The sequence below is a fragment of the Myotis brandtii genome, unplaced genomic scaffold (genome assembly GCF_000412655.1).
Source record: "Myotis brandtii unplaced genomic scaffold, ASM41265v1 scaffold576, whole genome shotgun sequence".
In the NCBI taxonomy this organism is placed as follows: Eukaryota; Metazoa; Chordata; class Mammalia; order Chiroptera; family Vespertilionidae; genus Myotis; species Myotis brandtii.
Genome location: NW_005370156.1, coordinates 1131504 through 1157263, shown reverse-complemented (window position 1 = coordinate 1157263; position 25760 = coordinate 1131504). Strand labels below are relative to the sequence as shown.

Genomic DNA, 25760 nt, shown 5'->3' with positions numbered 1-25760 from the left:
GGTAGGAAGAGCATTATTGACAACAGTTATTTCAATATAGCATATAATTGAGTTGATTAAAGCTGAATTAGCAAAAAAAAGATGATGTCTTGTTAAGGGGTCCTTATGATTCTTGGGACATTGCTATTCTGGGCCAAGCAAATACCAGTTTGTGAAAGCCTGTAGGCTTTAAATATAAAGCTGGCATGTGAAAATTTAGTAAATAATGAAACAGTTTGATTTTAAGTGCCAAAACAATGCCTAGGAATGCAAAAGTGAGGTGGATGTTTGGCTATGGGTTTTTAGAGCATTTGTGGGTCCCTCAAACCCAGGCAGCACAATAGTGTCTAATGCTTGGCCATCTCCATGAGAAACAGGACCAAAGGTCATATAGGGAGGGTCTGATGGCTGTGGCTGGGGGACAACTCGAGCCAGCAGCCAGCAGGACCCCATCAGGTCCATTGGTGGCTGCAGAGGCCAAGCTGGCAGCCAACTGGAAGAGGAAGGGCCCAGTTCGCTGTGTTCTACTCTCTCCTGTGTGTGCTATATCCTGTATGAACAGGTGGGTACAGTAAACCTGTACTCCCTGTTTGTCTAGGGCCAGCCCTTCTTTTCTCTACTGTCTTGGACAATGAGAGGTGGCTTTAAAGCCTGCCTACTCTCTGCCTGAATTGTGTGATTCTGTATTTTCTGAATAAAAGCCCATAATTTAGAGGATAAAGGGCTCTTCTCTTTCTCTACCTCTGGAATTAAAGGTTAGTCCACACAGGATAAATTCAGTTTGTTAGGAGCATGTGTGGATGGGCAGAGAGAGGGGGAAATAAGATGACATTTGAAGAACTTGTTTCTCTTTAGCATCTGCTATGACCTATGATTCCTGGGACAGGTTGATTTCTCCTATTTGTTATGACTACTAGAAAATGTAGAGCCACTTCTGTGATCTACTTTTTGGTCATTCCTATGAGACTTCTGGTAAATATTTCTATAGATTACCTTAATCTTGAGCTTCTTTTACCATTTTTCTCTTGAATATTTTTCTTTGTTTTCTTTCTGTTGTCAAGCAGGGTTTTGTTTTGTTTTTGTAAAATGTCTTGAAGTCTTTTGGAATAAGCCGTGAAATCATGAATAGATGTGTGGGTGGATAGATGAATGAATGGACAGTCATATAGATAGAAAAAGAAATGAGGTAAAGACAGCAATGGAGACTTAGGCAGTGAGGGAAAAGTATATGCTACACTTGTCTAGCTGTTAACAAGGGAGATAAAAGAAAAACATAAGGATTACTAAGGAGGAGGACTCAACTAAGGTTAGAAATACATGATTACCAACCCTATCATGGCAGACCTCAAAATACGATGCCCTTTATAATTACACTAGAAGCCCGGTGCATGAATTTGTGCACAAGTGGGGTCCCTTGGCCTGGCCTGCAATTGGGGCTGATCGGGGCCATCTTGCCCAGTACAAGGGGAGGGACCGCGGGAGGTTGGCCGGCCACAGGAGGTTGGCTATGGGAGCGCACTGACCACCAGGGGGCAGCTCCTATTGAGCATCATTCCCTGGTGGTCAGTGCACATCATAGCTACTGGCCAGTCGACCGGTCGTTCGGTCGACTGGTCATAATGGTTGCTTAGGCTTTTATATATATAGATAGAAGGGAATTTTAAATGATTTTGAGGAGATATAATATATATATATGACTTGGGCCTTCACAGGTAACCTACCATTATTTTATTTCCGTAAAAAAATTTTTTAAATAAGAAAAAACCCCACTCTGTTTATCAGCAGATGAAGTAAAATTTCATCTTTCTGATTCAGTTTTTCAAGTTTTCAGGTCAAGAGATGGATTCTAAATACTCAACTAATTGTAAACATATCCTGGACCCTCACTGACCTTGATTCCCCCATGTCATCGAAGTCAGCCCTGACCCTCTGACTGCCCTTTCTAGGAAGGCTGCTCAAGGTTTCATTATCATCCCATTAATTAATCCCTAGGAAATGGTAGGATTCAGGTGTTCATAATTAGCCTTACGCATGTTCTGAAATGTGGAAATGAGAAAAACTCAATCACTGCCAGTGAAGTAAAGCCATGGCAGTGCAATTCCTGTGGATGCACATAGCTTGTCCTCCTCCCCACCAGGTAACCTCATCATGAGCAACATCACTGCCCCTCCACCCCTCAGTTATCAGCACTTGCTGTTTATTCCAACTCAACAAGAGCTGTACCACTATGAGAAGCCAACAAGGATCTTGCTATTCTGAAATCCTGAAAGCTAGTGCACATGAATGAATTTTTATAAGGTGACTACTACAAAGAGGGTCTTGCTACGTCATCGTTACTGCCTTTTAACTGCAATGAAACAAGTATAATTTGGACCTCAATTCATTAAAAAAAATCTTTCTCAGCGGGAATAATTAACACCCCCCCACCGCCAGTGAATGATGCATTCTGACTCTGAAATAAGATTCATAGTCTACGTACAATTGCATTGTCATTTGAACTGGATTTTCAATCCTGCCAGGGAACGTGTGTGTTTTGAAGTGACAAAAAGTGAAAAAAAAACACATTTGACTGAACATAAGCTTTGAGTTGGTTTGGCACCTTTCACTTTTTCTTCCTCTCCCATTGAGACTTCCACCTTTGAATTTTGCCTTTCGATTCAAGAGCTATCGGCACACACAGATTTTGACATCAACAAGTTGCTTGACTAATATGAATGAAGTGATTGAAGTTAGTAGAAATGAATGCAGAGGAATAATAAAAAGTCATGCTACACAGCCCAGGAAAATCTGCTCTCACTGCATATACACACCTCTGAGATGTGGTTCCCTGCCTCACCTCCCGGCCCCAGCTTCCTTGCCGTCTCATTAATTGCCAATTACTTATATACTTTCTACCTGCTGCCCACCTTTTATGTTCTCTAATTTAATTTTAATTCTATCCGAACATATTTTTATAACTGCTTCTTTCCCTTCTTTAATGAGATGGAATTATTTAAGCTCCAAGTGCATTTTCTCTTGGCACACCAAAATACTTAGAACAAAGTGCTCTGCACACATCTCCAGGAAGTAAGCCTGGGCCAGCTCTTCACAATAAGAAGACAATTTTAAGATTCAAAGACCACTTTAGCATTCTAACAGGTAAACCAAGGATCCAAAAGGTGTCAAACATATTTGCCTAAAGGGAATGGAAAATGAATCATTGACTTTTCAACTAGCTCTGGAGTCTAAAGGAATCAAGAATCAGCATGTTGCCTGGTGGGCATGGCTTAGTGGTTGAGCGTTGCCCTACGAACCAGGAGGTCATGGTTCAATTCCCAATCAGAGCACATGCCTAGGTTGCAGGCTCGATCCCCAGTGGGGGGTGTGCAGAGGCAGTCAATCAATGGTTCTCTTTCATCATTGATGTTCTATCTCTCTCTCCCTCTCCCTTCCTCTCTGAAATCAGTATATATATATTCAAATATCAGCTTGTTCATTCATAAACATTTATTGATCACTTTCTAATGTGCCTATCCCAGTGTAGGTTTGGAAACACAAAGGAGACTACATGCACCTTTGCTCTCCAGAATTTCATGATATGGTGGGCAGGATGAAGTGGCTGAGTCCACTAGATACAGTGGACTTCTACAGCATCATAATTGGCTCATTTCTAGTAATGCAATAAATGTTTGATGACAGTGACTACAAAATAAACAAGTTCAACCTGCTTTGACAATGGACTCATAAAGAATTGTAGGCTTAGTCATTTTAACCTACCTACTAGCACTCATAATATTCAGCTAGTATAAGTGCCATGGCTATACCGGTTGTTAAAACACTGACACACTTCCCACTGGCTCTTGAGTTTCATAGCCTGGACTGGCGTAGTGTCTTTGTTCCCATTTCTACTTTCAGGTGCACCATAGAGGTTACCTTTCCTCGGAAGCCTCACTTGATTATCACCCAGGTCTCCCCACTCCTTGCCCCACCTGCAGGCAAGGCTAATTCTTCCTTCCTCTACACCTCGGAGTTGGTTGCCTTCACAGTCTTCTCTTCAGTTCTTCTTACCATGTGATCTTTTTGGTTTAAAGTTCAATGTGTGTGTGTGGGGGGGGGGTGTGGGTGTCCCACAATATTAACAGCTTCTTGTGTCTTTGGCTCCTCTGATGCCTAGCATAGTGACTGAATTCAATGAAAGTTGGTTAACTGATAAATCTCGTTTCCCTTTAAACATCACAAAATACATATTGGCTCTAATAAGCTATATTGTCACAAAGAAAGATTCATGGAGAAAAACAGGCTTCGGGTAGCTGGCTTTTATTGGGATCAATAATATATATTAAAAGCTCTGTTCCAGATGAAGACATTACAAGGAATGGAAAAATGTTTTTTTAAACAAAGGTGCTGCTAACAGGAAAGAGTTTTTTGGCCAGAGAGTTCCAGTTTTCCCATCTTTAACCGTAAAGTGGGCTTCCTCTCTGTCAGGCAATAATTGGTATTCAAAATGTGTGCATCATTTATGTACATGTTCTGGTGACATTCTCTAAATTATTGAGCACAGGTTTTCTGAGTAAAGCATACTCTTCACTATTAAGGGACACTGTCAGGCAATTTAAGCAGAAAATGTGGCCTAGTAAAATGCTGACCCTTCAGAAACTGTAATCTCATGGTGATTGCTTCTTAAAGTACAAATACTGTCAAAAATCCATCATACACCCTGAGAGAATCAAGAGCAGCAGAAGCCCTGAGATATGCATCCTTTATTGGAAATCAGGCTCCCGCACATGGATTTGAAGTCTGTGTACAGTAAGCTCCCCAAACCGATGTTTGAATCATTGTTAGCATCAAGGACTTTCCAAACTGGAAGAGACCTTGAGAGCTAATACAACCACTGTTAGAGATGGGGGAAACTGAGAACAGAGTGTAGAGAAGTCCTTAAAACCAGAGAGTATTTTACTGGCTAGAATTCAAACCCAAGCCTTTGAGGTTTTGAGCACAGCTCTTCCTGACATTTCTGGCTGTCAAGGCAGTGTTGTTGGTGTAATAAAAATAGAGCACAGAGGCACCTTTCTCACTAAGTGAGGACAAGGGGTGAGAGTTCAGAAGAACTGGAATAAAATGTTAAAACTGGCCCTGGCCCATGGCTCAGTTGGTTGGAGTGTCATCCTGTTCACCAAAAGGTTGTGGGTTCGATTCCCAGTCAGGGCACATACCAAGGTTTTGGGTTTAAGCTCTGGTCAGAGTATGTACAGGAGGCAAACCATGGATGTTTCTCTCTATCTCTCTCTCTCAAAATCAATGAAAGCATATCCTCAGGTGAAGATTTAAAAAGATGAAAACTAAAAGATGCTAAATGTGGGCAACATAAGTAAGCAGAAGAGGAGGCCCTATATGCTCTTGGGGAGGACTTGAGGTCCCCCAAAGTCTTCCCCACCTGCTGACTGAGCCTCAAAATATCTTCCTTGGAAGTTCATTAATTTGGCTTAAAGTTTTGTTAAAATTCAAATCAGAATTACTCCTAGGAGCCATGGCACAGTCAGTCACAGAGTCACTAGTGCCTTCAGAGAAAAGAGTCAGGACTCCCCTGGGAACTGGTTCTAAGGGGGAAAGAGGAAGGGGAGGAGGGAAAGAAAATTCTAATAACTCAAAGAACTCTTTCTTATTTTCCTTGCTCCTTTAAAAAAATCTATAATGTGCTCAGGTGAATCTTTCAAACAGTACAAATAATTCTCCTTGCTCTGCATCACACACAATTTACATTCCACAAATCGAAAAGTACAATACCCTAATGGGTTTCTGCTCTAATCCACCCCACTGGCAATAAACGTGTCTTTGCAGCTGTTTTCTATCTTCTGTCGGCGGCGTTATCATGTGTTTGGTAATTGTCTCAGCATAATTTCTGTCACTCAAAAAGGTTTATAGCCCTAGTGCTGTGGTCGGCAAACTGCGGCTCGAGAGCCACATGCAGCTCTTTGGCCCCTTGAGTGTGGCTCTTCCTAAGCCTTAGGAGTACCCTAATTAAGTTAATAACAATGTACCTACCTATATAGTTTAAGTTTAAAAAATTTGGCTCTCAAAAAAAATTTCAATCGTTGTACTGTTGATATTTGGCTCTGTTGACTAATGAGTTTGCCGACCACTGCCCTATCGGGTTTGGCTCAAGTGGTTCTCCGCCTTCTGGCCCTTTAAATACAGTTCCTCATGTTGTGACCCAACCATAAAATTATTTTCGTTGCTACTTCATAACTGTAATGTTGCTACTGTTATGAATCGTAATGTAAATATCTGATATGCAGGATAATCTTAGGCAACCCCTGTGAAAGGGTCGTTCGACCGCCAAAGGGGTCGCGACCCACAGGTTGAGAACCACTGGTATATAGAGTGTCGGCCTGCGGACTGAAGGGTCCTGGGTTCAATTCTGGTCAAGGGCACATGCCTGGGTTGCAGGCTTGATCCCCAGTAGGGGGCGTGCAGGAGGCAGCTGATCAATGATTATCTCTCATCACTGATGTTTCTTTTTTCCCCTCTCCCTTCCTCTCTGAAATCAATAAAAATAAAAAATAAAAAGGTATTATGCTGGGATGCTGTGTGGGAGTCTGTTCTGATGGATGGAATGGCCATCCATGAGCCTGCGGGGACTATTTCCCAAGCCCTGGGTGGAATGCAGAGTAGCTCTGGAATGAGAAAAACCTAGACTGTTCTGCATACAGTGTAATTCAGGACTAGGTAGTGAAGAATTGTGAAGGGGATAACGAAACTGCAGAAAAGGATATGGGTCAAGAGAGAATTTGGAGGAGGAAATTACTGAATTAGGATAAAGACATGGAAACTGACACAGACTTCATCCTTGACTAAACTTTAGTCAGGGTCCTCTAACCTCGACATCCAGTGTCCTTCCTTGTGTCCTTGTCAGTCTTGCACTGTCCAATTGTAGCAAGAAACTTGGCAAGTTGGTGTAGCCAGGGTCCCCACCCTCAATATCTAATCACTTGCAATAGCTGAGCAAATTCCTCATCTCTCACCACCCCTGAGATGATGTCTGCTGGCCTTAAGCAAGAATCCTGTCCGGTCATTTTAGCCAGAACCCCCTCTTTACCCCTGATATCTCCTCTTAGTAATTTTCCATCCACTGACCACGCCCTGGCTATGAATGCCATCTTCACTATGCTGGATTTAGAACGGAGCCCAGTTCCATTTTCCCTGGGTCTCTTTTCTCCTATTGCCATAGTTCTTGATTAAACTCTGTTTTTACTGCTTTAACTCTAATTTTCTTTGGCAAGACAAACTCTTCAGGAAAACTGAAAAGTCTTTCGAAACCATCTACTGTTGCTCCTCATTTTACTGCGGCCTGGAGAAGCCATTGGGGATGGACAGATTTTGGTGGCAGAGAAGGGAAAGGAAGACAAAGTCACTTCAAGGTTCATTCCTTGGGTGACTTGGAGAATAGTGTTGACATGAACAGACATAAGTTTACACTGAAACAGAAAGATAGAGCAAACACATGCATACAAGGACCAGTAGAAGAAGGGTAAGCAGAACACAGGGTGGTAACAACCACGAAGCAGAAATGCTAAGTAAGCAAGAAAGCCCCAGGAAGCTAGAGTTCTAATCCTAATTCTACCCCTGATTTATTGAGTTAGTTTGGGAGAATCACTTTTCCCCCAGAAAAACCCATCCTTCTCTTCTCTGTACTGAAAGATAATGTATACAATTAAAATAATGCTCATGAATGTAAAAATGAGTGTTATTTACAAGTCATTGAGAGACTTGGTGTCTCAGATCTTGTGTACAATTCTCATTCCTACTCTTAAGAGCGTGTCCCCCAGGTTCAGGGGCAGGGTGATCAGTTCTCTATTCATCTTCTAGTTGTTGACTCCTGTCATGGCCATTATCCATATATAATGACGTAACTGATACCTGTTAGAATCCTGAAACTCTAGGGACTGGTTCTCCCATACCTGATTTGTGTTAACTTCTCAGAGCCCTTACTTTGAACATTTACGTGCAATAAGGCACTGTGTCATCTGTAATCTAGTTCTCAGCTATTGCTCATGTGAGCCAGCCTTTCTCTGGGGCTAAATGTCAGCAGGTAGCCATGTCGTAAATATCTTTATCTCACCTAGAGCACTGGGCACTTGCTTGGCACATGGTAGGTTCCCAGTGCAAATGAGTCTATAGGTGGGTTGAAAATAAATGTGAACTTCTGCATGTGATCAGTTGGGGCAAATAACAGGGTAATAACTAAATGTAATGCTTAATTGTAGTAACTATAAGCATGCATTTGCTTCATTTCCTTTCCAGATTTGTAGTTTTCTATTTTTATTTAATCATGTACACATGCTTCAGCTCCTTTTTGGACAAAAGGTATAAATTCTAAATAAATAAACAAAATTCCAGACAGGACAGTTCACTAAAAGATGCCCTGGATTTTGCAGGACCTAGGAGCCCTAGGACCTACCTTTTGGAAAAGATACAACTGTTTCTTTCCTCGCTGCCAACCTGCAGATGAAGAATAGTGTATGAGCCAAAGCAGGTGAGAGTCTAAAGGACAGGTAGTGGATGAGACCCAACCCCAATAGGGGTTCATTATATTCATAAGGCGAGTCACTTGGCTCTAGATGCTGGTGCCAAACCACAACTCCAGACCAGAGATGCCATAGAGCATTGCTAAGCCTGTGGGCTCTGGACTTACTCTGCCTGGGTTCAAGTCCTGGCTCCTTCACTTATTATGTGATGCTGGGACAGTTAATTTATGTTTCTGTGCCTCAGTTTTCTTATCTGTAAAAGAGTGGATGGTCTACATAATCCCTACCTTAAGGTGTTCCAATAATTTAATGTCAGTAAGTTCTTAGAACCCCTCTCAAAAGTGTGGGCTGTTATCTGTAATCATTCCCTTAAGACAGGTGTGGGGAAAGTCCAGCCTGTGGACTATAAGGCCCATGAAATCCCTTGGTCTGACCCTGCCAAGGCATTAGGGGTGAGTTAATTAAATGTTTGACCAAATAGAGCAGGCTAATTTTTAAGTTGATAATTTTGTATGGCCCATGAATAATGTTATAAATATCCAAATGGCTTTTGGCAGAAAAAAGGCTCCCCACCCCTGCCTTCAGAGGTACACCCCATTCCAATGTGCACTGTGCTATTGGCACAATGTTACTGAGAAAGTGTTGGAGAAGACTCAGACTCCCACGCATTTGAAGAGTGAATATGCCCTACTTATAATCCTGGAGTCCATGAGACATAGGTCTGTACTGTTGATTATAAAAAGAAGTAGATGAAGAAGCAGGGACATTTCACACATTTAATACATGGCCCCCACTAGTAAAAACAAACCAACACCTGTGACTTGTGCTAGAGAGTTAAGTGGTATCAGCTTCATTCTCAGATGATAATTAGACTGTTGTTTTCATTTATACTGCAAAGCCAAAGTAGAGACTATTCATTTGCACATTGCTTAATATTTTGCATATTAGTGAGACTAGATTGCATTTTGTCTAGCCAATGTATTCATTTTTATTTCTCCAACCCTACCCTACCTTGACCTCATCAGCAGTTCCAAAAGATTCCACTAAGAATAGAGTATTTTCTTTACTAATTGAGGCTCAGCCAATAATATTCTTTTCTTTCCTGGTGCATATTTGCCTTCGTATTTCTCACTTTTCCTCCCCTGTTTCAGAGAGTCTACCACTCTCCATCATGTGTGGTTTCCTAGGAAACACGCTCACAGCCAGGAACCCCAAACTACACATTTTCATTTCTTCCCCACCTCCTCTCCCAATTAGCTTTAACTGGTGACACAGGTGAGAATACATCAGCACTTTTAAAAATTACTCCACAAATCACTCCACCGATTTCATACTCATTCATGGGAAGACAAAGTAATTGCAGAAGATGGGCTTTTTCTGGAGAAATCTCAGTTTAGAATCACACCTAATATCCTAGGTATTGGATTTGTCAAATACCTAGAGATTATACATGCTGCTCGGAGGCTAAGACTGAAGTTATTGAAATTCCTTGACTTCCCAGTTTGAAACTCCATGAGGTAGTTCTGGTGGGTGTTTGCTAGGCTCCCCCTGTGCCCAGAGTAGTGTCTTTCCACTGCAGGAGAATACATGCCTGAGTGAAGGGACAGAACCTTCTTCAGGGAGGGCAGTCCACCCTCCCTGTAGCTCTTTCTCCCTCCCACCCACAGGGTGAATTTCTTGAAAAGGTTGTAGGTTAGTTTTTGGAGATTTTAAATTAATTTCTGTCCTTATGTTTTTTTCTCCTTTGTTTTAGGAAGGCAGCAGACTCCTGTGCCCTTCATTTAAGCAAAATTTCCACCTCAGCCCAAAGCCAGAAGTTGCTTGCAGGGTACTGTCTACCCCAGCTCTAGTTTCCTAAAACCAAGTTTTTTTAAAAAGATGTTGTCAGGATTCCCAGTGAGGGAAGAGAAAGGGGATGGGCCTTTGAGCAACATGAAAGAAAGGCTATGTAATGTATGTATACTGTCTCTACATACATTAGAATTTGCCAGGAAATAAATAAATATGTAGCCAAACCTGGGAAGAGGTCTTTCCCCATTTTCCATGCACCATATGAGAAGAGTGATGAGCTTGAAATCCCCACCCATCCAGAGGGATAAAGACTTACATTCAAATTAATTCAATTTAAAAAATAAAGAATTCATGCACACCTGAATTTGTGGATAGACTAAGACTCATATCTGCTACATAGAGATGCTAGTTTTTATATTGTCTATTGAAAGATTTGTCTGAAGAAAGAAGATAGAGATGGTATATACCAACTACGAGTGCCACTACTCACCTTTTGCACTCATGACAGATGTTATTAATCAGTCAATCAGAGTCACAAAAACTTCAACATGGGGCTCCACAGCAACCAATGGAACCTGGTACAAAATAGGAATCCTATTTGCCTTCCAAGAAAGGTTGTCTCCAGTGTCAATTACCTGAGAGAAGTGGAGGGTCCTGAGAAGAACACAGAAGTCTGGAGGAAGCCTTCATGTGCCTGTTTCCTCCCCCTCCTCCTGCTGTGTGTCACAGGGAACATCCTTGGGGTCACTTTCTGTCACTTTTGTCCATGGGAAGTAGTGAGGGAAGATGAAAGGGAGACACCTTTCTCTCTGCTTCCTGTAGTGCTGCCTCCCCTTCTGGCTGCCCCTTCCTCCATGAACCTGGCTCTTAGCTGCAGTTCCTGGTTATTCTAATTCCTGACACATGACTTGGCCTGGTGTGTTCTGGTAGCATCACCTCTTCTCTGTGTCCCTACAGCCTTATGGGATAATGGTTTCCTGCTGTCACTTCAACATCCCCTGCTTCACTTCTTAGCTCTTCCAGCATCCTGGTAACCAATCCCCTATCTTAAAGGATGTGTGTTTGAAATACTTGGCTGGAACCTCACTGAAACAGGAAATGATAGATTGAGCAGGGAGGCTCTTTGTCCCCTGATTTCAAGCTCAAAGGTATAGCTTTTGAGGAACTGCAGGGTGATGAAGAACGAGGGCCTCACCCAAAAAAGGGGGCAAACAGTAGACTCCACCAAGACCTGAAGCTGAGAGAGGTTACCATTGCAAGTCTGCCTCTCTCCCTTTTGTGATCATTGACATTTTAAAAGTGACATAGAGGCCCTAACCGGTTTGGCTCAGTGGATAGAGCATCGGCCTGCGGACTGAAAGGTCCCAGGTTTGATTCTGGTCAAGGCCATGTACCTTGGTTGTGGGCACATCCCCAGTGGGAGGTGTGCAGGAGGCAGCTGATCGATGTTTCTCTCTCATTGATGTTTCCAACTCTCTATCCCTCTCCCTTCCTCTCTGTAAAAAATCAATAAAATCTATTTAAAAAAGTGACATAGAGATGTTCCCACTGGGTCTCAGCAGCAATGAGGTCTGATCCACTTTGGAAATGTGGGGATGCCTTTCCGCCAGACGTCTAGACCTGACATACTTTATTTTTGTTGTAATTTTTTTTTGAAAGAACCTTTTATTGAAAAAATCAATAAAATCTATTTAAAAAAGTGACAGAGATGTTCCCACTGGGTCTCAGCAGCAATGAGGTCTGATCCACTTTGGAAATGTGGGGATGCCTTTCCGCCAGACTTCTAGACCTGACATACTTTATTTTTGTTGTAATTTTTGTTACTTAAGTATTTACAAGCATACTAGTAAAAAAATAATCTCTTTATGCTTAGAGTTCTTACAAAACTATAAAGTCAATTTTGTAAAATCATATATCAGTAAAGTTCAAATTAACATGTTGATTTAACCAGGTGATGGTTCCCTCTCCCCCCCTCCCCCGCCACTTTAAACTAAATTGCTGCTTTTAACATGAATCCATTTCTGGCCCCCATGTGCCAGGTTCTTGTGAGTGTGGCGTGCCTATATTCCATGTGCTGGGTGAAGAGTGAGTTCTACTATCATTTTCTTCCAGCTCAAACCTCTGCACAACCTTAATAATACAGGGTGAGGCCCTTGGCCTACTTTTGGCAAAACCACCTAACTTATTATTAAGTATATCTCTACTCTTTCTTCATTAGCCTGAAAGAAATATGGTGACTCTTTGATCGTGGGCCAGTGCTCGGCTACAAGGTGGTCATCAGATGGTGCACAATCCTCTCCTACTCTTTGTATTTTGAAGATGATTGTGTTGAAACATAAAATAAGAAATTCTTATAGAGGCCCCTGAGAAACAGTACTAGTAATCGTGCCCCTGAAGAGAGCCAATCAGTGGTTAAAAAGAAAGGAAACTCAAAGGGTCAGCTGAAGAATTAGCTACTGTCCCTTTCCACCTGGAGATCCTTCTTCCTCGGACAGCACGAAAAAATGTGGGCTTCGTTTTAGTAATAGAGTCCAGTAGTTTTCCTTACCATTTTATGAATTTTTGAAAATAAAATCAAATCAAGTAAACCCTAATCAGGCCATATTGATTATCAATACATTAATTAATCATTAATTAACACATTAATTGATTACATATATTAACACCATACATATAACAAAATTCACACTAGGGTGGGGCACTGAGATTTGGGATGATGATATTGAAAGTACATGTTAGAATAAAATGATAGTAGATGGACGTTTTGGAGGAAAGTAATCAAATATCTCTCTTATTTTTGCTTTCAGGATGTTTGCAAGTATAATAATTTCTATATGTAGACAGGAATATTTACATCATTCCTTTTATGGTATTATTTTTAATTATGCGTAGATACACATACTACACAACACAATGCAGACAGAGGTGTTCTATAAGGAAACAAACATGTTTTAATAGTCAATGTCTTTGGAGAGCAATTTAGTAAATGTTAGGATGACCATACCTCCCAGCCCAGCAATTCCCCTCCCAAGTGTAGACACTGGGGAAACCTTTCCCTGTGAGCTCAAGGAGACGTATTTAAGAATGGATATGGCAATATTGTTTGTAATAACTAAAAATAGAGAGAGAACTCTCCACCCACAAGAGAAGGAATATATGACTGGTGATACATTGATGTACTGTTGTGCTCAAGCAATGCCTTCAAGAGGGAGAATGAATGAACTACAACTAAACACATTCATGTTGGTGACTCACACATGCAAACTGTTTAGTGACCAGGAGAAGCTGCAGAAAATTCATACACTTAGAATATATACACATTAGTACCATTTCTGGAAAGCACCAAAATATACACAGAATATTATTTATTTTTTCTACAAACACTTGTAATATAAATATAAATAAAGGTATGCCATTATAAATACCAAGTTCAGGATAGGCATTCTCTCTGGGAGGGGTGTTATTGGGGAAGGTACCAGGGGCTTCAGCTCATTCAGCAATGTTGTAGTTCTTAAGCCAGGTGATACATTCATAAGTCTATACTCTTTATGTGTTTTTATGTATCCCAAATAAGTCATACTACATAAAACATTTTAGCAAACCAGTCACCTTACATAAAACTCAACTCTGCTTGGAAAACTCTTTAATGGAAACCTTTGAAGCTTCTATAGACTCTGGAACACAGCTCGTAAAGCCAAGCACACACCTGGCCTCATGATCTCATTAGGTTTTTCCATCAGAGAGGCTTATTCACTTGTTATTTTACCAAGACTCTCTACCTGAAAACAGTCTGTGAAGCAAAGAAATGTACCACAATTTGGATAAGTGTTTCTTTAAAGCAAATACAATCATGTGAAAGTAGTTGGTGTTATTGTTGGTGGTGGTTCATTTGCTTGATAGATGAAAAGCTCCTGGGAGCAGCACAAAGGAACATAAATTTTCACTGACAAAACTCGCCATTCCTTGAGATCTTTGCAGTTCAGGCCTGAAAGCTGCAGCAAAAGTCTAACCTGAATCTAAACCAAGTTGGAAAACACCTTTAATGCATCTGGAATCCACACATCTGTGGGTGAATATTAGCTTTATTATGGTATGGCATGCACAGGCCATGAGGCAGATATTTAATTAATGAAATATTAATTCTGCATCTAGCCAAACTTACAAGCCATGGGGGACAATTCTGAGAACTTAATCCTTAAATGACAGTTTTACCTTTTTCATCAACTACTTGTTGCACACTTATGTAGCAGGTGTGATGTGTTTACAGTGTGGGGGTTAATGGACAAGACTGTGGAGACAGGGGCAAAGGTGACCTCATGTTTGCCCTCAAGTCATGGAAGGATTCATGGAAGAAGTGACACTTGAGTCAACTTTGGGAGAACTACATCATCTTCAGGAAGACAAGAGAAGAGCAGAATCTGGACATGACAGTCAGCATGTACAAAGGCACTGGGGCTAGGGAAGCCAAGGATTTTTAATGAAGCATCAGTAATGAGCATAACATCCCAGAAGACAGTGGCAGCAGCAGAGACTTGAAGAGGTAGGCAAGGACCTAATTATAAAGAGCCTGAATGTCACAATAGGTGGAATTTTATGATGAAAATGACATGATCAGATTTGTGTTTAAAAACAGTGGTTCTATCAGTAATTATTTAATGGGTTAGAGCAGCGGTTCTCAACCTGTGGGTCGCGACCCCTTTGGGGGTCGAACGACCCTTTCACAGGGGTCGCCTAAGACCATCGGAAAAAACATATATAATTACATATTGTTTTTGTGATTAATCACTATGCTTTAATTATGTTCAATTTGTAACAATGAAATTGGGGGTCACCACAACATGAGAAACTGTATTAAAGGGTCGCGGCATTAGGAAGGTTGAGAACCACTGGGTTAGAGGGAGGGAGTTGTGGATATCAGAAACCTAGCTGGGAGACTATGGCAAGAATTCAATCAAAAGATGGCCACTTGCACCAGAACTGTAACCATGTGGATGAAGAGGAGGGAACAGATCTAAGATAAATAGAAGAGATGAAATAACAGGATGTGAAAACTGGTGGACTATGAAGGGAAAGGGCCAAAGAGAGGTGTGTGAAGACCCAGGGCTTTGGCTTGAGCCTGGGTGGAAGAGGCTGGCACTTGGTGAGACAGGGGACACACAGAGAGGAGCAGCTTGAGGAGCAAACAGTGAGTTCATGCTTATATTATGGTAAAAATATATATGGAATATCCAGTTATTAATTTTTAAAACTTACCACAAAAATGAACAACAGCTTTAGTGTGTAGCCATGAAACTTGAGAGAGAGGTGTGGCTCAGAGGCAGAGACTCTGGAGGCCTCACAGAAGAGTGGTCAACAGGACCAAGAACTTAGACCTGTTATCTGTGGGGAGCAGAGGAAATGCCCCCCTTGGCTGACAGTGCCTCTGCATGGAATGAGTGCCTTGGTATCTGCAGCAACTAGCTGGAGCAGGTCCTACAGGAATGCAGTTAAACAACACTTGAAATGGCAAAAAAAGAGAAACTCGAGATTAATGTTAGATTAACTGGGAGGAAAATCACCATGTGAACCCTTTAGAACTGCTACGTTCCCCTGTGCCCACATGTCTCCTCTGACCTGACACTCTGCCCTCTCTGCACAATGGGAGCACTGAGCTCATTCATTCTTTGTGTGCGACCATCAGCTTTCACTACAGAGGCCAGAGCACTCTGGGCATTCATCCCAGCAACTATGCTTGTGCCGGAGGTCCTGCTCGGTGCCAATCACAACTACAGAAATAGCACTAGGGAGAGACTACATCGTCAAAATAAGCTATTTGAACAGCAATTGCCATTTACCAATATTAGACAAATATCAGCTTTATGACTTCTTTAGTTGTACCAATAAATCAATTAGAGCTGCCCCATCCAGCACAGTGGCCACTAACCACGTGCATTTATGAGCCCTTGACATGTGGCCAGTTTGGATTGAGATGTGTTGTAAGCATAAAATGCACACTGGGTTTTGAAGACAGTATGAAAAAGAATGTAAAATAGCTCATTCATAATTTTTATAGTGATTACATAGGGAAATGATAATATATTGGGTATATTTAGCTAATTAAAATATATTGTTAAAATGACTTATATTGTGTCTTTTTATTTTTTTTAATGTGGCTTCTAGAAAATTTAAAATGATACATGTGGCTCTCATTGTGGCTGGAATTATATTTCTATTGGCCAGCACTGAGTTAAATAACTTAAATATTTTTCATTCCTGGGTATATACTATGGTATATCCTAGGCACATATTATGCTTCATTGTTGTATTTACCTTAAAATTAAAAACAAAGTAACTTAGTGAAAATATTAAAATATTTCAATCTACCCATGATAGACATGCCCAGAAGTGATCCATGATTTACTGAACCCATGAAATAAATGAAAGGTTGCTTTATAGTCTGTAAAGTAATATCTAAACCCTGCTCTGTTTCTACCACATACACTGGCATTGGAATCACCTTTAGAAGCATCCATTTTGAAAGTGAATGACAACTACACATACACAGGGTAAATGTGAATTTCCTGCCAAAAATTTGTAGTGACTAAATAATAATAGAAAGCCTATGTATGTGCTTGGGGTTATTCTAGTTCTCACAGCTCATTGTTTAAGTAAGGACCTTGGTCTTTATCAAATTGCATGGTATCCTACACTGTGTTTCCCAAGCTGCTTTCCCTGGTGTCAAATATAGTGTTTTACTTGGAAGTCTTAGGAAAAATGACTAAATTTCAGTTTCCCCATTTAGAAAAGATGTCTGAGTTCATATTCTGTGTGTAAGATAAAAGGAACCTTACAAGACTAAATAGGATCCTCCTTCGGGCATTTTTATCCCTTTGAAGACACTAAGTTATTGCCATTAATGTAGTAATTCCCTCTGAATATCAATGCGGAGTTAATTTGCCCAATTGCTATCATCTACTTGTATTAAAAGCACCACAATTAGTGAAAAGTGGCCTTTTGGAAAAGTGATTGTATCCTGCTTCTAGCTTTTATCTCCCATTTCTTTCCAAGGGAGAGTGATGGGTTGCTTTGTCTTGTTTGTGGACTCTTTAACACTCTCCCTTTTGTTTGTACAACCTTGACAGAGGAAATGAGTTTATTGCCTGACACTGGATATGAGCACTTAATAAATCCTTTTTGAATGAATAAGTAAATGAGATAGAAGAACTGCAAAATTACTTTTTCCTTCTCAACAGCTTTGCTGCTAAGAGTTCTCCTCTCTGCCTGCTTGGGATGTAACAAACAGATCTGACTGGGAAAATGAATAGAATTTACCATAAATAAATCAATCCCCTATTTTTTATATGTCAGAAATCTTCATGTCACTTACCTCCCCTCCCTCAGTCATGTTACATTTTACCTGCCACACTCATATTCCAGATTAATTATATAGCAGGAGGCATGGCCTAGGGTTTCTCCTCCTTTTTCTTTTAAACAATTGACTAGCTCCCCCTGCAGGTGCAACCTGGCCCACCAGCCCCCAGGAGAGGCCACCCAGGGCCCTGTTATCCCATTTAATGAAACCAGTGGCCCATGCATTTTCTCATTTACCAGGGCCATCCAGACAGCTTCCACAGAGACTTCATAAACTCTGCTGGGCAAATAGGATTTTTTTGGCACAGGATGGTTAAGGGCTGTAAACCAACCATGGCTTTGAAAGCCCAGCAGTTAGCAGGCTGGCATTTGTGGTGTGTTGCTGGCTCTTTCATCACCTTCTGGGGTGTGGAGCAAGCCTTGCACCCTGCATTTGCCCAGGCCAAGTCTTCAAGTGCCAACGCCATCACTGTCTGGAAATAAGGGGCTGTTCCCTCTGGGGAGAATGAGAAGGGGTGTCCCTGTGCTTCCTGTCAGGCATCTGGCAAGGAACCCCAGAATTCTGTGCCCCAGGCAATTCTGAAGTCAAATAAGGTTTTCTCAGGAATGAAGCTGTCTTGGGATTCATGTGGGTCAAATGAAGTGAACTGGCACATTAGAATTAGCTAACTCTGCTTCACACCCCCATCACTCCCAGTTTACAATGAGGCAACGGCGAATTCAGACTCTTTTCCTCTGATTTCTTCATTTCTAAGTTAGCCACATAGAGCAAGAGGATGATAGAAAGAGGATGGGCTTTGAGACCAGGTAGCTTTGGGTTCAAGCCCGGCTTTCTCCACTTATGATTTCCATAGCTTTGAGGAACCCAACCTCTTGGAGTCTTCATTTCCCATTTACAAGATGAGGTTAAAAATACTTGCTTTTTAAAACTCTTATGAGGGTTAGAGATTTTTTAAAAAGGTAAAATACTTGTCCTTATAGTAAATGCTCAATAAATGGTAATTAATATTATAATACTATTAAAATGCTAGAGGCCCAGTGCACGAAATTCGTGCACTGGTAGGGTCCCTACCAGCTGCAGGCTACTGGCTGCCAGCTGCCGGCCGGGTACTCCCTCCCTTCCCCTGGCCACCTGCCACTGCCTGCCACTGCCACCGCCGCTGGCTGGGGCCTCCTTGCCTTCCCCCAGCTGCCTGCCAAGGCTGCCGCCTGCTGCCATCAGGGCCTCCCTCCCTTCCCCCGGCTGGCCTGCCCCCTGGTCGAACTCCCAGAACTCCAGTCGAGGGGACAATTTACATACTATGCTTTTATTAGATAGGATCACAGCATTTAACTATATTATGTATTAATATTTATAATTAATATATCAACATATATTATTAATATACCACATAATATTTGTAACCAATACCAATATTATATCAATAATATATTAACATGTTATATCGATATGATATATTAATACATATCTGCTGAAATGTATACTGGTATATTGACATATTATATTTAAATATTAATATATAGGTATTATAATATTTACATATTGTTAAGTTGTATTAATATATTGTCATTAATCCACAGTTACTTTAAAATATTAACATTGTTTTGTATTAATGCAAGGAATTAAGTTGTTTCACTGTTTTTTAGCTAGTTTATGCTACCCATTGAGATACACTGGCAGTAAAAGAAAATAAAGTCAGCATGTTTTCCCATTTTCCTAGGGTAAACACAGCCTGGTTTCATCTGGGAAAAAGTCATTTACTTTTTCAACAAAAGTAGAGTCATTAAGACATTTTGGAATAGAAAGTTCTGACTTTATTTTTCCTGTATGTCAGGAATAACAATAACCCTGAGCTGAAGTCACCATCAGCCCTCAGTTGTGGTTTCTCCACTCTGCAGTCTCCTAAGCCTGGAAACTATTAAAACACTCCGGCAATGTTAGCTATTACTAACCAGAAACAACAAGATAGGAAAAGAAAAACACAAACGACCTACTGCTATCTGTCCCTGAAAATTCTGCCTTAGGGGTCTCACCCTGTGGAATTGGCCCATCCTATTGTGTGGAGATAGTTCTACACTACATCTAACCAGTTACTCTGGCCTCAGGATATCTGCTCAATGCCCAAGATTTATCAAACCTACATGAGCCCTTAGAGAACTATAAGTGATTTGTGTCCTGCACTTAGTCGATAAATATATAGGGAGAGCCTACAAGTTTGCTTGCACCATGCTACCTACTAGGCAAACAGGGTGAACAAGACACAGTAAAGCCTGTTTTCAAGAAGCTCCTGGCCAACCATTGCAAAGGGAGTATATATATATATATATGTGTGTGTGTGTGTCTGTGTGTGTGTGTGTGTGTGTGTGTGTGTGTGTGTGTGTATGATTACTGAGTGGGAGGAAGGCTGGGGCCGAGGTAAGCAGAGCATGCTATAGACTCACCCCAGACTTGGGCATCAAAGATTTCCCAAGAGGATAGGTTACAAGGGACAGACAGGGTAAGGAGGTGAGGGCAGGGTGGTGAGGGCTGGGCACCTCAAAGATCTGGCATCTTCAGAGAGCTGCAAAAGCCTTCCCTGAGACAACTGGGTAGGTAGATGATGTGTTCCTTCCAGTTACATGTGGTGAAAGGATCACTCAAATCAGAGTCCTCCAGCCTTTCCACAAAATGCAGGTCCTTGGGCCTCATCTCAGACTTTCTGAATCAGCATCGCTAGAGAGAGGCCCAGGAGCTGTTAAACACACCTCTGGTGACTGAACTGTTCAGCTGAAGCCTGAGAGTGGCCAGGGCAGGAGAAAGAAGAAGCATGAGGCAGAGTCAGTGAGTAAGGGTCAGATCAAGGTGAGCCTGGAGGTCCAGATACGAAGATGGCCTTTTTCATGCAGGTCCCAAGCGGTGGTGTGCTGGTTAATGGTAACGACCAGCTCTTGGTGGGAGGGCCCTGCTTTGTAACTGGCTGATTTCTGGGTTGTAACTACTGTAGTGAAGATCACATGAGAGTATGTATGTTCAAGTTTTCAAGATCTAAAGCACAAAAGAAAGGAAGACTGTTTTTTATTATGGGGTCTTTTAAGAGATGATAAAACCCAAGGCCAAGCACAGAAACATGATTTTCTTGAGGTTCCAGAGAGGAAAATTTTGGGCTTAAGCTTGAACCTACAGTCTTTTCTGGTAAACTACCTACCTATCATAATTATTTGTTGTGAAAGTCCTTACTGTGATGAAAGCTGATTTATGCTACAAAGGCATCTGCTTCACTCTGAGCTCTTGATAGGCAAGGACCCGACTTCATAGGGCTCTTGCAAGTGGGAGTTATCGCTCTGTGCCTGAGCTAACAGCATCACCCTGAAGCTAGGTCCTTCTTTCCTCCTGCATTCATGACTGTGACAATTCATTCCACACTTGTGTTATGACTTGAATTTCTGCAACATTCATCTGTATATTTGTTCATACATTCATACTAGTAACAGCTAACATTTATTATGGTGTGCCAAGACCTTACAGACATTAACTGTTTACTTCTCACAATAACCTATGATACAGGCTACTAATTTATGCATCCTACACATGAGGAAACTGAAGCACAGAAAAATTACCCCCTAGGGCAGTGGTTCTCAACCTTCCTAATGCCGTGACCCTTTAATACAGTTCCTCATGTTGTGGTGACCCCCAACCATAAAATTATTTTCATTGCTACTTCATAACTGTAATTTTGCTACTGTAAACAATATGTAATTATATATGTGTTTTCTCATGGTCTTAGGCGACCCCTGTGAAAGGGTCGTTTGACCCTCAAAGGGGTCACGACCCACAGGCTGAGAACCGCTGCCCTAGGGAATGGTGGAGCTAGGGTTTGAACCCAGTAGGCTGATTAGGATAGGCTATAGTGCCTCATACCTCTCCTTTTCATTAACCAAATAAATTGCCCGAGAGTCCCCAATTTCTTTCCATGATTCACAGATGTCTTGAAAGTGGTCATTTGAAAAGAATAAAGTTGTATCCTGTTCACACCCAACTGAGTTCAGTGGTTTAATAAAAACATTACAGTACAGTAGCTCTTTGATGCATCCTTCATAAACAAATCTATTTCTGGTTTTATTGGCTTTATAAGAAAAATGCCCAGCATCATAAAATCATGGAATGTCTTAAAGGCTCCTCCTGGCTTCTCAGGTAAGATCCTCCTTACCTGTCTCAGAGGCTTCCAGACTAGAAACTCTTTCAACCTTCCTCAGGAAAACATTTTAATGTCAAGAAACACTGCCTTGGATTTAATCTAAACCTATCATGCTTCAACTCCAGCAGGTTTCCTCTTATTTAAGCCTCCATTAAGATAAAGTAGACTGTCATTAGCTGGTGAATAATGTGTATATTTAATGTGCTTGAAAGTAATTGTCAAGCACTCCTTTAGTCTTAAGCTACTCAGTCTACACCACCCTTCAGTCCTTATTGCTGCCTAGTTCACAGAGCTTTTCAAAGGGCAATTCCAATATTTAATCAGAATCCATGGATCAAGTGTGTGGAACACAATGGATCATTTCAGGCACTATTCTCTATGGAGACCTGGCAAAGTTTCAAGTAGGTTTAGTAGAATTCTAAGTGGCTTTAGGGTTTCATATCCTGTATGATACTTGGTCTGAAGAGCCAAAGAGCCTTTGACCATGCTCCTTTGATTCGTTCTTTTACTATCTATAGTGTCTGTAGTTTTATTTACATCTTACATCTGTATCTAATGTGCTTCAAAAATTGTAGAGTGGCTGAGATGGACAATTCTTGAACTAACTGTAATAATGTGTGGCACTTACCCTGGGTACACAAGGGCAGGACTTGCAGGACACAATTCTTCTGTTAATTTCAACTGCTCATTCTTTATAAGCTCAGCTTCCATTTCCCAGTAAGTGTTCCTTTCATAAATAGTCTGATTCTTTCAGAAGACTTCCTTTAGAAAACTACTTTGTACCACAAATCAGAAGTCATTCCTTTTAAAAAGTAACTGTAGTGCAGTAAATGACACAGTGCCTTTGTGGCAGAAATAAGAGACGTTCAGACAGATAAAAAGCACCTTCTCTGGGGAATTAGCTAATTGTGAAGGAGAGAAGATATTGAAGGCAGCAGTATCACAGTGTTCTTAAAACCCTAGTTAGCACACAGAATAGTCACTGAGATGTCAAATTAAACTTTTTAAAAATTAATATTCCATCCTTTATAAAGAGGTTAATTTTCTGACATAACATTATATTAGTTTCAGGTGTACAACATGATGACTCAATCTACATATATAAAAGGCTAAGTGATTGATTGTACATCCGTCCAACCATCTGACCAACCGACCAGCCAGTACATATGACATGAACTGGCAACTTAAAAATAAACATTGACTCTCACATGCACGATACATATAAAGTTCTTGCTGGTGCCAATTGCACGTGTGTGTTGTTTTTATATCATGTCTTTGTTGTTGTTATATCATGTTGTGACTGTTTATTTAATAATCAATTTATATATTATTTTCATATACATTTTACTAATTTTCTTTCATTTCTGACACTTCTATTATAGAGAAAGGGTGAATAGTGATATTAAAATATTTCTTCTAATTAATTTCCTTTCAATATGCACAAGTCTGTGCACTGGATTACTAGTATTTGTATGTATTGAGAAATTATCTCTATAATACATCTAGTTAACATCCATTCTCCAGGTTAATTATATCCACTCGCCATTTACTGTGCAATCATTTAATTAAAGACATCAGTATTTTTGTTTGGATATAAAAGATGGGCCTCCAGTCCCTCAAAAAATTAAAAATAGAACTATTAAATGATCTAGCAATTGCACTTCTGGGTATAAACCCCAAGGAAATGAAATCACTGTGTTGAAGAGCTATTGGCACCACCATATTCACTGTAGCATTATTTGTAATAGACAAGACATTGAAACAATCTAAGCATCCATTGACAAATGAATAAAGAAAATGAATAAAGGAAAAATATATGTATATGTGTTTGTATGTACACACACATACACACAAAGAAATACTGTTCAGCAATAAAAAAAAAGGAAATCCTGCCATTGTTACAACATGGAGGACTCTTGAAGGCATTATGCAAAGTGAAATAAGTCAGACAGAGTAAGACAAATACTGTGTGATCACACTTATATATGGAATCTAAAAAACAAAAAAAAATCAAGAAAACCCAATTCATAGTAAAGGAGATCATATTTGTGGTTAACAGAGGCAATGGGTGAGAGTGAGAGAATTGGATAAAGGTGGTCAAAAGATACAAACTTCCAGTTACAAGATTAATAAATACAGGGGATATAATGTACTACGTGATGACTATAGCTAACACTACAGTATGATATACATATTTGAAAGTTTAAGAGAATAGATCCTAAAAGTTCTCATCACCAAAAAAATTTTTGTTGTTGTAACCATATGAAATGATGGGTTTTAACTAAACTTATTGTGGTAATTATTTCACTATTTATAAATATATCAGATCATTCTAGCTATACATTTTAAACTTAAACAGTGCTGTATATGAATTACACCTCAATAAAACTGAAAGAAAAAAAATGGTTCTCCAACCAAGGATTCTTTCCTCTTCTCCCCCACCCTCTCTCCTCCCCTCTCCTCTCCTCTCCTCTTCTCTCCTCTCCTTCTTCATCATTTTTTGATACTATAACTTCTCCAGAAAACACACCTTGCATCCATGAAAAGTAGACTTGGCTTGATATTACGTGGCTGTAGCCAGGTGCTCATTGTAAATTTTGCAGCAGGCGCTGGCAAGCAGGCATCACAAGACGCTGAAAAGGAGGGGAATTTTTGCCAGACTCATTCACTGGATGTGGTGCACAGAGGATTAAAGGGACTTATGAAGGTTGGAGGATTAAAAGTCAAATTTAAAAAGAACACATTTAAAAAGTACTCAAAGATTATTAATCACAAAATTGTTTACTCTCATAGGAGAAACAACTCAATCAGCATTTTTCTCTTTTCCATTCCCCCCTGCCTTTGCAAACATCATTTGTTGTGGTTGGAATCCTGAGGCCTGTGTCATGGTCTGCTAGGAGGCCAGTCAGAAGTACATCCATCAGCCTAGAGACTCTATGCGATTGCATTATATATAAAAGGAAGAATGAGTAGAGTACCCAAGTGAATCCAGCCAAGCCATAGCTGAGCTAAGCCTGTGTATCACTGACAACACACTGGCTGTGACAAGGGAAGGCCAGCTGCTGCCTTGTCTGATTCTAGGTATGTCAAGTGTGGCCACCACCCAGGAGACTGTGTGTTCTCAGGCGCCCTCTGTGCAAGTGCCTGAAGTTTCACACTCGTGAACACTTTGCCCACCCCATTTTGCCACTTCCAGTTAATCACATGCATATTTATGTGCCAATTATGCAAATCCCAAGATAAAAATGCACTAAGCACCCATGATTTAGACTGGTTAAGTCTATTACATGGCATAATGAAATTATTGCATGATGTCCAATTTACCTCAACACTTTCTTTAAACTGTCAGTAAGTTATTAAGTAACCATAACACAGCAAAACTGAGCGCTCGGGGGCTGTATTGTCCAACCCATCAGGATGCCATGAAATCAGGAACTTCAAGCTACATCCTTACTGAAGGGGCAGAATATTCCAGAATAGACTTAAAAGGATACAATGTGGATCAAAGTTTAAGAATGACAATACATTGTGGCTTATAAAAGAATTTGGATCAATTTTTTTAAAATTGCTGGGTAATGTCAATAACACAGGACATGGCAATTTAGAAACTAAAGCTGAGTCTCAGCAATGGAAGTTTTACACAGTTGGATCTTGCGCCCTGAGTAAGATGCTACTGTAGGTCACCAAATTAAAATGTATTTTGAATCTTCAATATGGAAATTTCAGTTTCCAGAGTCAGAAATAAAGAGATTTTTAAAAATTTCACCAGCCTTAACTGGTTTGGCTCAGTGGATAGAGTGTCTGCCTGCGGACTGAAAGGTCCCAGGTTCGATTCCGGTCAAGGGCATGTACCTTGGTTGCAGGCACATCCCCAGTGGGAGGTGTGCAGGAGGCAGCTGATCAATGTTTCTCATCGATGTTTCTAACTCTCCATCTCTCTCCCTTCCTCTCTGTAAAAAAA

At 40.7% G+C, this 25760-nt stretch overlaps 1 protein-coding gene across 2 annotated transcripts in view; it reads right to left on the bottom strand.

Annotated features, from left to right (window-relative positions):
- FRMD4A (FERM domain containing 4A) overlaps positions 1 to 25760 on the bottom strand; it is a 608042-nt gene that overhangs the window by 437624 nt on the left and 144658 nt on the right. The gene's annotated exons all lie outside the window — the stretch shown is intronic.